At 40.7% G+C, this 15776-nt stretch overlaps 1 protein-coding gene across 1 annotated transcript in view; it reads left to right on the top strand.

The window, feature by feature from the left end:
• PRELID3A (PRELI domain containing 3A) overlaps positions 1-15776 on the top strand; it is a 310018-nt gene that overhangs the window by 175285 nt on the left and 118957 nt on the right. The window lies entirely within an intron of this gene.

Raw genomic sequence — 15776 nt, 5'->3', positions numbered from 1 at the left:
ATATGCATAGTTATTTTGTGTTCTCTCGAACCATAGATTGTGTGGTATACATTAATACAGTATTTAGCTAGTCAAGCTGGTTAACTTGCTGGATTGTAAGCTAAAATGGCCAGCTAATTTTTCTGGTGCAATACCCCATGCAAACTACAATAATTCCTAGAATGTATGATAACAGCTTAGATTCTGCAACTTTTAATACAATTTGGTACATTGTTTTGCACTTTAAGACTGTTCCAATCTATCTGACTTGCCTCCCCTTAACATGTTTTGTAAGTTGTTGAGAAAAGTTCTAAAATGACAGAGCATTGCTGATCCCTGCCATGGTGGTTCTCCTTTAATCCCATTCATTTTAGAAGTTGTAAGAGAATGTACCCCGAACACAACTGCACCATTCTACTACATGCTTCAATTCAAGGGTATGTGGTAGGGTTACAGACATGTCATTGACTTATGTGCTGCCTCCATCCCCTCTTTTAGATTTATTTTATTGTGGCTGGAAACTGAATAGAGCAGCAATAGAGATCTCACTACATTCCCCACGAAAAAGACGATGTACAGCAGTGCTTAATTTAAAAAAATGATTTGCTAGGGCCCTTGTCTGGAGGCAACTGCATCTTGCAGTCCCTGTTGCCCCTGCCTGAGCTGCCAATGACCGCACCAACACAACTACTAACCATCAGATTCCCACAAGTGTGACAATTAAGACAAAACTTCTGCCCCAGCGATTCTTATAGCTTTGAGGCCTGAAATCAAGTAATTGTTAATGTATATTAAATTCATAAATAACTATTCTTGTGCTTATCTCTAAATTAGACAAACAGTGCCACCATTTAGCAGACTGTCATAAGTGCTGATGCTGGCAATTAAGTGTCAGTGCCGAGCATCAGACACCACTGGCTCAAATTAAGCACTGATGTACAAGGACCAGGATGGTGTTGTTCTAGAGTGGATCGCCACTAGATGTAAAGTTCTTATCCTTCTCCCCATGGTATAAGAAAATGATGTGACAATTGGCATGATACAAAATGAAAAGGGAACTATAAAATGAACCCCCCATTATAAACTCAATCTATGTTAAATTATGTTAATCATTTATGTATCAGAATCATTGATTTTTAGTTTAAAATGTTCAGTGGCAGTGTTCACAATGCCCATGCTAAATGGCCAGTCTCTGTCCAGATTTTAATATATTTGTCAGCTTAGATGTTTATTATACAAAGCTCCTTAGGTGACCTATGCAATGCCTCTTTCAGAAATAAACATAGCTTATGGTCCTATGGAGGGAGGTACTGGCCTACTTACCCCAAATTCACTTGTTGCAAAATATTTGATGGAGGGACAGATTTTGAGTATCCGCCCCAAAGCCTTAATCCTCTGCTAGCAGACCTTTTCCTCTTGTTTTCTAGCCAATCCACTGCAGGGATCTGGGTTCTAACCCATGGTTATGGTATACACCTGCTTCTATCTAACAATCCCTTAGAACTCCATCGAAAAGTAATCATGTTTCGATATTCATTCAATGTCCACCAAATTTTGTATTCAGCAAATTCAGATATCCATCCCATACAGTGGGTTTTCCTGCCATGCCTAACTATGGCCACAATTTATTACAGCTCTTTTGCAGTAGGTGTTATTATGTTTCCTACCATTCGTAACCATTAATAGCTCTGTTGCTACTGTTATCCTAGTTTCCATATAGATGCACTCTTTTCCATGGTTTGTTTTATAAAAACAATCTCGGTGTAGTGTCTTGTAAAAAAGGAATGCTGCAACTCTTTTAGTTCCCACTTTATACCTTACGCCTGTGCTTTAAGCCTTGGAGGGATGAGTTGAAGGAAGGCTTAGAATGTTGTGTTCTGACTTACACGCAGTGGAATAAAGACATGTAAAACTACTCTCCGTGTGTGGTGTACTTATTGGCAAGTGCCTAGACTGATTGGTTGCTACAACTGGCGAGGAGATAAGGTATCTGAAGCCGTACACAGAAAGTACTCTTCCAGAGAGTTTGCCATGGTCCAGCAAACTGCTCATGCATGCTACGTGTGCTGCAGTTGAAGTGTACAATCAACGCTGGCAGAGGTGGAGTCTCAGCAGAACGCCAGCCTGTGTAAAATGCTTGAAGATAAAGAAAGCAATATTGTAAGTCTGCATGTCCGTGGCCAGGAACAACCGCACATTAATGGTACTGTGCCATTACGCAAATTAATGCCATATGCTATGCAGAGTAAAGAACGATAAAGGCGGATGCAACCAGGATACAAAAGCAGCGCACAATGATACTTCATTGTACAAATCAAATTGAAATTCATGTGCTACGAAGCAGAGATTAACCAGGTGGTTCTGAGGAAACATTTAAGCATGAAGCCGATCAAAATTCATAACATTATCTGTTTTTATGAACTAGTAGAATACAAGGTTTATCTACTTACCAAAACCATTAACAAATTGTTGTGCCACAACATGCTGCAGAGTGATCCAGAAAGGGTCCGGGGTTGTTCGTGCGGCGTTGTTCCCAGAAGAAACATTCCACCACCAAAGCTACCGCACAGGGGCCCAGAACAACTCCCTAGACAGCCATCAAGTAAAGAGCTCCAATGAAGAGCAAGTGCAAGATACTAACAGCAAAAGTTGGTAAGGCTGACCCTGCAGTCAGCACGTTTCAAGGTGCTATAGAAGCTATGCCTGATTAAATTCCACACAAAGAACCAGAGAGACCACTGCTATCCACAAATGTATATACTGCTGCTGCATTCGTAAAACTGCCAACTGCATTTGATACTGCTAACAAAACACAATATTGGCACTAGATGGACTGCATGGATAGAAGATTTCATAGATGCAGTAGATGAAAAAGATGATAAGAATATTATAAAGTTTCTGAGGAACATGGCTGGTGAAGGAGTGAAAGAAGCCATCAAAAAGATACCACAAGAAGGTGAAGTGGCTTACAAACAAATCAAAACAGCCTTGAATGTCAAGTTTAATACAGTGCCAAATACAGATTATGAAAGATACATATTCAGTCAAGAACACCAGAGACCGGGTGAAACCATTGATGAATTTGTTGAAAGACTGGATGTTCTAGTGAAGCACTGTAGATTCAATGAGTTTAACAATGAGGAAGCTACTCGCCTCAGAGTAGTAGATGGATGTCTGTCAGATTCCTTTCGACAACGAATGCTGAAGGAAACTGAACTTAGAACAAGTCCTTAAGGCTGCTCTCGCTGAAGAGCGTGCTGATCGTCAAGCGACTGACATAGAGGCCAGAGGCCAAAGTGAGTCAGTCATGAGCATGAAAATTAAGCCAATGTACAAGGCTGAGGGACACAAAGTGATGTCTCCCCAGAAAAAGAGAACTTTTTACAGATATGGTTTGTCATTTCCACACAGAGGTAGATGTACTACCATTGGACAAACATGCCCCGGCTGTGGCAAAGCGAACCCTTTCATGACGACTTGCAAGGCGAAGAGAAAAGTAAGGGCATCATAACGTGAAGACAAAATGACTGACCAAACGCTACCTCAGCTGCGATAGACATGCTCCTAAAAGGCCAAGCGGTCCCACCAACTGAGGTAAATCGACACCAAACAAAAGTCGATCTTCATCTAAATCATCGACAAAGAGTTCCTCAATCTCAGTTTCCAGTGAAAGTGACAATGATAATTGTACAATGTGGATGTTTGCCTCAGAAAGGCATGTTCATGTGGATCTGGTGAAATGTGACAAAAAACTCAAAGTAAAGAAAAATCGACATGAAGAAGCTCCAAACGCATTCAAATATTTTCCAAAGCTCACTCTAAAAATAATGGGTGTTTGATACCATTCATGATTGATAGTGGTGCATCAATAAATATTATGCCTGAGGAGAAGTATAAAGAACTGACTCAGTTACCACAATTTACAAAGTCAAAGGCAAAAGTATGCCCTGGGTAGATTTGACGCCCTTAAAGAGTCAAGGATCTTTTGTAGCCATGATGAAATACAAGAAGAACAAGAACCTATTTATGAACTTCAAGGAACGACTTCAAGTTCTTGTTTGCTGAGTATTATTACTGGGGCTGATATGGGACGGATATTAATGAACTACAATAGTAATGCTCATCGTGGAATTGTAAGTCTGTTTCTTTTGTTATTTCATGGGCTAGGAAAACGCAAAACAATGAAAGTAAAGTTACACATTAATGAGGATGTTCGTCCTGTTGCTCAAAGACACAGATGAATTATATTTCACTTGCAAGACGCTATTGAAAATAAGCTTACTTTATTACTCAAACATGCCATCATTAAATGCACCCCTGGTCCGACACAATCGTTTTCTCCCATTGTAGTAGTGCCAAAAAGAGACAATGAAGGAGCTGTACGCATATACATTGACATGCTTCAGGCCAACTGGGCCACTGAGAGAGAGACATCCTGATCCGCACATTGCTGTTATGATAGCTCAACTGAATGATGCAAAGTTCTTCTCTTGACTCAACTTAAATAAAGGATGTCACCAATTGGAGCTCAAAGAAAAATCTAGATAAATTCCAACCTTTTCTACTCATATTGTTTTGTATCGCTACAAGCGATTGAGTTTGGTATATCCACTGCAGCAGAACATTTCAAAGACATCAGTTGACGTATCATACAGCTTGTAGTAAATGCATTTAGCTATAGTGATGTAGTGATGTATTAGTTAGGCTCTAATTTGTTGATCAATGCAGGCTTCACTCTGAATGCCACCAAATGTGAATTCAACAAGAAAATCTTGAAATTCTTTGGCCAGGTCTTTTCTTATGGGGTATGAAACCTGATCCAGCAAAAGTGCAAGCATTGTCTACAGCAAATTCCGCACAAGACCCTTCTATGTTGTGATCCTTTTTTGGACTGGCCAGTTACTGTTCGAGTTACATACAAGACCTTGCTACGGTCAGTGCAAGGTTACAAGAACTAACGAAAAAGAATGTATCTTTTCATAGGTCACAAAAGTGTGAGAAGAGTTTCCAACACATCAAGCAAGCCATTGAGAGCGCCACTGAAAGTACCTACTTTTGTACCAAACTACATACAGAGGTTGTAGTTGATGCTAGCCCTGTCGGGTTGGGTGCAATCTTTGCACAGCACATCGTACAGTCAAATGCCCTGAGACATATTGTGGCATAAGCAAGTAAGACCCTGTCACAAACAGAACATGCTACTCGTAAACTGAGAAAGAAAGTTTGGCAGTGGTCTGTTTTTATGAATATTTCCATATTTTCTTGTACAGAAAGCCTTTCATTGTAGTGATCATCTAGCACTGTTGATAATGTTTGGGAATCCAAAAGCTAAAATGCCTCCTCAAATTGAAAGCTGGGGTTTGAGGTCACAGAAATACAACTATACAATTATTCATCATCCAGGAAAAGATCAGAATCCGGCTTAATATTTTTCAAGAGTGCCATGTCAACTCCCCATCTAAAACAGCGGATGCCTTCACCAATTTTATTGTGAAATCGAGCACACCAGCTGCCGTGTCTTTCGAAAAAAAATTCTCTGTCACAAGCCAAGATAGTGTCATGTTAAGATAAAAAGACATTATTGCTCATCAATCGTGGAACCAGCAATCGGACCTTTCACTAGTGACAATGAGTATTTGTAAGAAATTAACTTTCAGTGACCCAAGAAGGCCTCATTCTGCGAGGTACACAAATTGTTATGGATCTACGACAACAAGTAAACAATGTAGCCCATGAGGGACATCAAGGAATAGTTTCCACCAAGAGAGTTCTTTGTGACAGAGTCTGGTTTACGTATCGCGACGAAAGGGTAAAAAAAAATTAAAGACTTGTCACATATGAAACTGTCTTTCATCTCAAGTCATTCAGCACTCTTTGAACATATCCGACTTGCCACATGGTGCTTGGGAGAGAATTGCTATTGATTTCTTTGGTCCTCTTCAGAATGGGATCATCTTATAGTCATTGTCGATGAATGTTCCTGTTTCCCATTGGTGGAAGACCTTTAAACCACTGTCCATGAAAAGGTAATCCAAAACTTGGATGGTATCTTTGAGACACGTGTGTGCCTGCAGTATCGTCTTTGGTCCCAAGCCAGTGGCCTGGCAGAACAGTTTATGAGTACTCTAAAGAAAGATATTCAGCATGCTGCATTGGAGAAGTTCGACCTCAGAGCTGTTTTAAACGCTACTCTTTAAGCTTACCATTCGACTCCTCACTCAACGACAGGGGAAGCCCCACTACTCTCGTGTTTGGAATACCCATGATGACAAAGCTGCCCCAATGGACCAACCTCAGATCTAAGAATGAGGAAGAGATTCACACTATGGACTTTGGTCACAAACAGAAGATAAAAATATATTATGACCGATAATGTCATACAAAGTACATTTCTTTTACAAGGGGAGATCGAGTGCTGGTTAGAAAGTACAGAAGAAGGAAATCTGATGCTCCTTTTAAGGTTAAACCTTTTACTATCACCAAAACCAAATGACTCATGATGGCTGCACAGCATCCTGGGAAGTCCCTAATGAAAGATTCCTCTCATTTTCGACAGGTGGCCCATCACTCACCAAACATCGATGTCAATGTAGAAATTGGGCCTAGACAGACTGTTGGTAACTCTATATCTGCTAATAATTCCACCTCACCTGTGCAGATCACTGACACTTCAACCACCAGTTCCCAGTTTCCAGTGAACCGATCAGAAAGTATGATTCAGGCACCACAGCGCTTAATTGAAGAATTGTAATTGCCTGTGTATCTATGTATTTACTCATGTATTTAAACCTATTGTTATTTGTGTATTTATTTATCTATTTGTAAAAGTTGTGACTATTTATTTAACAAAGTGGGAGATGTAGTGTCTTATAATAAAAGAACACTGGAACTCTTTTGGTTCCCACTAAGGTAGGGAGATCACACACTCCCCTGTTAGATGACGAGGTCAAGCCAATTTAGCAATTAATATCTCCCCCAGCACTCTCTAGTATCCAAATATTATTTGCACAGCATCAAGTGATCCAATTGAGTACGCTCTGAAGTTTCGAACGTACTCGCTTGGACCACTTGATGCCGTGCAACAAATATTTGGAATCCGGAAAACAAATGTAATAATGATTTGAGACAACAGTATTGGGGTTTTCTGAGCCTGGGAAATTTTATCGGACTTAAGAAATGATTGGAGCACCAGGATGGAAGTAAAAGTGGTTCAAATATAGCCACAACTTACTAAAGCAACAGCCCTGAGGAAGTCACGGTTACTTACCCTTGGCGTCGAAACATATGTTGGCTAAAAAAGAACTACAAGAATAAATCAAACAATACAAGAAAAACAAGAATTGATTACATCTGTAATTTATGTATTGTACAATAATATGATTATATGTTGATACTAGCGAGTGCTGGGGGAGAGATTAGTTCTTCACTCATGACTTCAAAAGATTGGTTTTAGCGATTCAGCTGGTAGCATCTGTAAAGGTTAGAAAAAAGTTAATTGGTATTCTGCTTTCTTTGGTTGGCATGTACAAAATGATGGTCATTTTTTGGTCCAGGTCCCTTCTATGTTATGAATACAACATGGTCTAAATTAAGTCTAACACTTAAGCCCAACTTTTATTTCTGTGTTCTTGGACACAGATCCGGAGCTCTGCTCTCTAGTTTTAGTGGATGTTTACTGATGACAACATTTCATTTCATATTTAAAACTTGTTTATTGCTTTAGTTAGTTAAGACCATAACTAAACATCAATTCATTCACAGTGCATTGGTTACACAGCTCATTTAAGCGTAACAAAAGATGACAAAATAAAATAAAAATCAGGCCAATATAGTCTGTTTTGTGAAGACAGTCTCAATTCATTGGACTTTTTAGCATAATGTAAAAAAATAAAAACTAATCAGGACTGGAAGAGACAATTGTAAAGTATGGGCCCTCCAAATTGCTATTCTGTAACTCCCCTTGGACTGTGCTTAACTAGTTTTTCATACAGGGTTAAAAATTTCACCAAGTTACAATTTAGTTGGGGATCATTTGGATCAAGGCATTTTAATATTGCTGCTCTACAGGTGCGAATGCCACTTATATTAAAATGTTTTTTCAATAACAAAAGGCAATATGGTTTTAGGTTAGGGCAGACGCAAATTAAATTAATTAGATCCTGCTTCGGTGCTCTGCAAAGACTGCATGCTTTCTGGCCTGTATATTGCCAGCTCAGTTGATCAGCATTTGATTGTATTGAGCCAAGATGTAGTGCTAAGATCTTTGTTTTTAAATGTGGGGTGTGCGTCTGACCTAAATACATTGCCGTTTGCAATTTGGTATATGATTGTAGGACCATCCATGCGTGGGATTGCTTACTCAAACTTGTTTTGTCTTCCATTAGTGAATGCTTTATGGCTGCTTTCTTTAGCGTTGGCTGAAAGGAAGAGAATGGAAGATTCAATTGCCAACGACTTGTAGTATTTGTGAGTTTTAAGGATGATTGTAAGTACTAAATGTAGGCAGACTGAGTATCATCATCTAGAGCCCTCCACAGCACATTATTGATTGAATTTTGCTGGTTGGGCCAAATTCTGTACCATGTTTTTATAGTTATGTATTGTCTTTGCACGTGCTGCTGCTGCAACCCGAACTCTAACCTCACCTGGGCCGGGGAGGAATTACGGGGTAGAGAGAATACTGTTGTTGTAAATAAGGTAGCGTAGTCCTTGTAGTTCCTTGTAAGTAGTTTATTCAGGTAAGATGGTAAAGTAAGAAGAAGATAAAAGCCCCACCAGGAGCTGCCTCCTGCCGCTCAGCCCTCCATCCAACTGACAGTCTTACACACACAACATTCTAACAAGCTCTCACACCAAACTTTCTAGGCTGAGCAGCAGGAATAAGTACAACACATCTCCCTTCTTTAATAGAAGAACAATAAATCGGAATGAAATTGCGGAGAACAAGTCAAATTACGCAACTTCAGAAATTAACATGAAATCAGGTAACATCAGCAATTTAACATTCACCCACGCAAACCAGCAAATTTCATTCACCACCATCTTCTCCCTTTCTCAAACAAAAAACAAACCTCCCACGCACATTACACCCAAGTCAAAACAACCAACACACCACCACGCCAACACACAGCATACAAAACCCAAGAAACCAAACGAACCGACTGGCCAGGTCAGCAAGAGGCAAAAGGGTCCCAACTCACGGCGTGACAGGGAAAGATGCAAAAATTAAAGACACATTATGCAAAACTTACGAATGTGACAGCAGTCACGTCACTTAGGTCACGCGCTGGCGCGCTCAGGTCACGGGCTCGCAATCTCATATTGGCAAAAATAAGAAAAACAAGACATCAGGTGACCTGTTCACACACTGCCATACCAAAGCATTCATTCAAAAAACGCAAAACAATATAGTAATGAGTGGCTTAAGCTTGACAGCCATCTCATGCGCAACATAAAATTTCCATAAACTATGCATGCAATGAGTGAAAAACAATATAGTAATGAGTGGCTTAAATTTGACAGCCGTCTCATGCGCAACACAAACTCCCATACACCATACAAGCAATGAGTGCTTTAAACAACTTCTCAGTCATCTCATGAACAGTAGAAACCATGAGTGACTTAACACTTAACAGGCATCTCATGCAAAACCAATAAAACAATGAGTGACTTAGAACCTAGCAGTCATCTCATGTACTACAATACAGGAAAGAAAAATGAATTTGTAACGAGTGACTTGAAACTTGACCACCGTTTCATATACAACAACCCCCAGACCTGGTTGTTGTAGTTCCAACATCTCAAAGTCCTAGTTGAATCTTCTCTGTCAAGGCACCGACAAGTTTCTTGAGATCGCTGTTCTGGTTGATCAGTCCAATGGGAACTCTGACAAACTGTCCATCTCAATGAAGCTAAGTATTCAGCAACTTTATTGGCAAAAGAAAACTGCGATGTTCAATAAGCTAAACCTGTGATATAAAGTGTTCACCGGGCTATTTCCAACGTTGGCTCCCGTCCACTCAGATGCAGGATCCACTCAGATCTATTCACGTCTCCGGACGCGTTGAAGAGACAAAACTTTTTTTTTTTAAACGACTTGGTTGGTAAAAGGCAAAGTGAAATGCAAGGCAGAACACCAAAAAGGAATTCTAGCTACATATGATTCAGCCATCCGCAAAATGGCGCCATGTTAATGACCCTAAGCCGGGTGGCTGTCGGCACGTCCATGAACTACAGCATGAAAGCTACAGGACAACACATGTAAAAGAATACTGGGCTTGCGCTAATTCAAAGGTCAGAACTCGCAAGCTGAATTCGAGTCGGTGAGTTTCCAACTGTCGTCAATTTAAACAGATGAAAAATAACAATGTGTGAATTGCCACAATGGTTAATTAAATCGTCCAAAACAGCTATAGTCTGATGTTTTAATTATGAGAGAAAAGGAAAGACATCGGAGCCATGATTTTTGCGCCCGAACAACACTCCTCATGGTCACCTCACATTCGGACTGATCTTTGCCTCAGGATCATCATATTTGACAGTAATTGTACTCTCGATGCCAAACACCATGCTTCGTCAGCATTTCCCACCAGAGCTCTATCTTTGCCTGGAATCACCATACTGTGAATACCGACAGTGCACAACACCCTTACGTGATCAGCACTGCACAGCGGGGTCTGTTTCTTTTGTCCACAAAAAGCAGGTAACAACAGTTCACATTTCAAGCAGCAGAGCGCTTTTAATTATTTAATTACGTTTTGCTTGTGCTGTGTGTTGCTTGCTGCTGCTCGCTCTCTGTGGGGCCAAACAAGACAGCAGGTACCGATCTCTCCACAGGTAAAACCCCCCCCAAAAAATTGCTCACTTTCCAAACAGCAGAACGCGACTTTGGTTAACGCATGTAACTGCTCACTGAGGGGTCTTTCCCTAGAAACAAAACACTCGTTCATGTAAACTCCTCTGGGGTGTCTCAGGGTGCTCAATTTCTTTGGCATTCGTAATGGGAGAATGTTTATTTAAAGTCTCTCAATACTTCAAGGGATCGCAACAGCGTAAATACTCATCTGAAGTATGGGTTTTCCTAGCACTTAAAAATAGCTCACCATTACACACTGGCCTCCTGCCGCTCAGCCCTCCATCCAACTGACAGTCTTACACACTCAACATTCTAACAAGCTCTCACACCAAACATTCTAGGCTGAGCAGCAGGAATAAGTAGAACAACTATCTTGTAAGCTTTTGTTTGTATGACATCCAGAGTAGCCGCATCTTTCCCATGCTGGATTTCACTTGCGTATTCCACTGTGGGCAGGAGCTTACCTCTAATAACTGCTAACAGCGGGGTGAACAATGGCCCTTTCAGGTTCCTTGCCATTGAGCAGAAGGCAAATAGTAGCCTGTTTCCTTTTTTCGTTTGGGTCTCATTATGATTTTGAAAAGTGATGAGCACTCCCAGATACTTGTAGGTTCTAACCACTTCCAAGTCTATATTGCTGATTTGGAATGGCAGATGTTTCCGAGCACAACGACTTATAATCATGGCTTTTGTTTTTGAAGTATTTATTTCCATCAGATTTTCTTTGGCAAATTGCGCCAGTTCATTGATTGCCCTTTGTAGGACTATTTGTTTCTGGCTTAGTAGCACTATATTGTCTGCATAAGATAGATGGTAGATGGGCAGTATGCCTAGACGTGGTGGATGTGAGTTCACCTCATCTAGATTTGGGGAGAGATTGGGCATAAAAAGATTGAATAGGTTTGGGGCCAAAACACACCCTTGTTTTAAACTGGCGTTTGTACAGATCTTCCTAGTGAGCTAGTTACCGTTGGCAAATTTGACTTTGATCCAGGTATTTGTGTATAGTAGCTGTATGTTTTTTCGTGTTTCCGGGAGTCCCCATTGCCCTAGTTTATGCCATAGTAAACCTCTGTTTACTTGGTCAAATGCCACTTTAAAGTCTATAAAGCATAGGTATAAGCTATTTTGTTGCTGCAGACTCTTATCTGCCATTAAGCCTAGGAAAGGAAGGTTTGTAGTGGTGCCCACGCAAAAACAACGGTTGATGGACAGAATGCAGAACAATGTCATACATTCACCCCAGTACAGAGATCTGGGCCTAAATCCATCGTTTTTTTGCACTCCACACCACCCCAGTTCAGACATGGCCATTTGCAAATCAGCTTTGGCCCTGTGCCTCATGGGAACAATCCAGCCCGAACTGCCAAGCCATGTCTTTCCTGGACCGGAATCAAGCATCCTAGGAACGGTTTCTGGCTATCAGCCGTCTTCAGCCAGGATAGCTTGACTCCAGTGGTGTGGAGAGCATGGGACTCACGTCTGAGCATAACCATCCCACTCGGGGTGACAGATGCAAAAACAACAGTTGATGGACAGAATGCAGAACAATGTCATACATTCACCCCAGTACAGAGATCTGGGCCTAAATCCATAGTTTGTAGTGGTGCCCACGCCTTTGTGGAATCCCGACAGGTTAAGAGGGATTTTGTTGTTGGTCTCTGACCAGTCTAGCAGATCTGATAGAATCAAAGATGCGTAGTATTTATCTTCTGTGTCAAGTAAGGCGATCATTTGGTAATTGGCTGGTTTGGTTTGTTCCCCTCCTTTATATACCGGGTTAATTATTGATCCTCTCCAACTCTCTAGCAGGCTACTTGAGTACCCACCTCTTGAAAGAGACAAGATAATGGGAAAGTCGAAAAGTTAGGGTCCTGTTTGTGGATTGCTGGTTGGATCCCATTTGGGCCTGGTGCCCCATCTCATCTGCCTGCCTGAATCACCTTAGCTGTTTGATCTACTGTGTATTGAGGTAATTGCAGGCCCATTGCCATCATGGCATTTGGAGCACTTCCAGGAACTTTAGGTTTCCTGATTGTTGTTTGTGGTGGATCTAAATGGAGTTTTTGTCTTGCTGCTTCGACTAGTGTAGCCGGTATAGTCAGGTTTATTGATAATGGGTGAATCAATGAATTACAGACTTTAGCGAAGGAGTGGTTAGATTTTTCCACGTCTTCAACCCTTTTAACTGGTGTGATGAAGAATGTTAAAGTTATGTATGTTAACCAGACTAGTTCAGTTACACAGTTGTTATTTATTGATGGTTTTGATCTATTGAGTCCATTCACTAGTTTCCAAAAGCTCTTGTGTTTGATCTTTTAACAATGAATAAGGTTTTTGACCATAAGTTATCTGTTTTGCTTTTTTTTATCTTCGCAGATTCGTTTTTTAAATTGCTTCTTCAGCTTTTTTATTTGATCCCAAGTAGCTTCAGATACTGTGGTTCTCCTTGTCTGTTTGATTCTTCTGCTTAGTTCAGTTCTTACATTTATTGCAGTTTTACTCAGATGCTTATCCTGGTCGTATCCCGGGGGGCTGAGATGGCAGATTTGCAAAAATTCCTTCAGTAGTGTTGTTAGGAATATGGTCCAAACTTCTATCAATAAACCTGCCTGTGCTCTAGGGGTTATGATCAGTTCCTTTGACCTTAAGGAGATTTTTGGAAGGGAATTGCTTGTCCATCTTAGACTTTTTAAGTTAAGCGATGTTACTGATCCTAGTTCAGGTTACATTATTGTGTGTCTAGAGAAAGAGGTTGCCAGCACGAGGCATTGGGCTGAATGATCACTTTCAGTAGTATATTTGATTGAAAATTCATTTGTTTGTCTAAGTAGTGGCAAAGTGAGGATTGTGTAATCTAGGATAGATCGGGCCTTAGAGCAGTGGTAGGTGCACGTCGGGGTTTGTCTTGCTCAGAGCTTCCATTCAGTACCCACAGCCCTAGATGTTCTAGGTCTACTACCAATTTCTGGCCATTTACATCATGGAGTCTGTCCACGGGATGATCTTGGGCTTGCACTGCCCATATTGTATTTGCCGTTATTATATCATCATCCTTGTCCGGTGTGTGCATTAGATTCAAATAAAAATCACCAGCTTCTATTATGTCCCAAGCTAGATGCTCAAACCTTATTTCTTCTATTGCCCTTATCAAATCATTGAATACGATTTTTTTAGTTTCACACATCGGATGAGCATACACATTATAGAGGATAATAATACTTGCCATATTATTGGATCCCAAGTCCATTTTTATTACTTGCATGTCTGTCGTGGTAGCAGGTATTTGGATGGAAGCAGTGTTTAATGCCGCGGAGATGTAGACGGCCAGACCACCTTTTGGTCTGCCATATCACTGCGGTCTTATGGCTTTTACAAAGTGAAGAATGTATCCTGCAACCTGTATTGGGGCCATGTTTCAGCAGTCTGGAAATGAATTATCCCACAGTTCTTGTTTTGCTCCTGCTATATTCCATGATAAAAGGCTTAGTGACGAGCACTATGCTGTTTTTTTAAATTTTATGTCTTGCACCCTTTCTGGCTCCATCAGTTTCTTGGTGTGTTTTCTCTTGTGGCATTGGCTTTAACCCAATCATGCCCTGCTTACCTTTAGCACTTTGTAAAACATAGTGAACTAGGATTGCGCCGGAATCATCTGGCTTCATCTTTTGCCGGTGACGCAATGGTGAGGAGTAACATTGTTTTTTAGGCAATGAAAGTGTTATACCCCATGCTTCGAACTGGAGTGTGGCAGTTAATATCAATTAGGCGATCTCTGCTGTCCACCAGGTTGAGAGAGTGGTTTCATTGTGGTTATGTATTCCTTGATTGATAAACTCGATGGCTAGCAGGTCCACTGAGGACAGGTGATTTAGTGCTGGTATGGTTCCCAATAGATTTAAAACGTTTCCTCTGTTCAGGTAGTCTTGCAGCTACTGTGACATGTATTGGGGTGTTAGCAGGATCTGGTTAAACTGGATACTTGGATACCCATTGACATTTATCAGTATCGTCTCGAAGTGTTCATTGTTTGGTTGGTGACACCTCTGTAACACGACCTCCTGTTCACCTCTGGATGAGTTAATATTTTTATCTGATATTGAGGGAACCATTGTCATTTGTTTGAATTTCACTTGGTCTTCCTTTCCTTGCTCACTTGTTTGACTCCATGTTTTTTTCTGTGCGAGATGTGTCTTCTGTAAGGTTTTTTGTTCTTTTTGCATTATCTCCATCTGAGATCATCCGGTAAGGCACTTCTCTTTGGTTTTGATTAGGTCGTGTGTTCCCTTTGAATCTCCTACTGAAGTATCTGATAGCTCCGGAGTCATGACAAAGTCATTGAAGTTTGTAGAGTCTTTGTTTAATTCTTAGTTTGTGACTGATATAACTGAATTTTGTTTTTTGTTTTCGAAGTCAAAAATAGAATAAAGTCTGGTCACCTTTTTCGCTGTCCTGTTGATGGACTATTGGCTCTTTCTAGCCTTCCTGGATCGCTTCCTCTGCCTTTTCAATTGAGAAAGGAGAGGTATGTTAACTTGATCATTTTGGGCATTCAATTGCTGCTGGACAAAAGGTTGATTTATTGCCACTATTGAATCAGCTAAGGAGGCTGGTAGTACTCTGTTAGCAGCTGTAATTGTCTGATCTATTTCACCACTTGTTGAATACTTGGCTTTGGCTCGATTTATATCGACTGAGGGATTAGATGGTGGAACTGAAGATTCCCCAGTACCATTCTTTGCTAAAACTTGCAATGGTTGCACTGTACAGGGGTTTGTGAGGCGACTGGGGGAGTTATATTGTTACCCTTAGGTGATGTGACTCACGCCACCATGTTATGTTGCGTTGGGATTCTGTTAGGACACTTAGGGCATGGACTTTAGGATTGTTGGAACTTCACTGAGTTTATCAATTATTGGTCCACACAAGCAGTTGGTTGCTA

The sequence above is a fragment of the Lissotriton vulgaris genome, chromosome 4_1 (genome assembly GCF_964263255.1).
Source record: "Lissotriton vulgaris chromosome 4_1, aLisVul1.2, whole genome shotgun sequence".
Classification (NCBI taxonomy): Eukaryota; Metazoa; Chordata; class Amphibia; order Caudata; family Salamandridae; genus Lissotriton; species Lissotriton vulgaris.
This window is presented reverse-complemented; position numbering and strand designations above follow the sequence as displayed.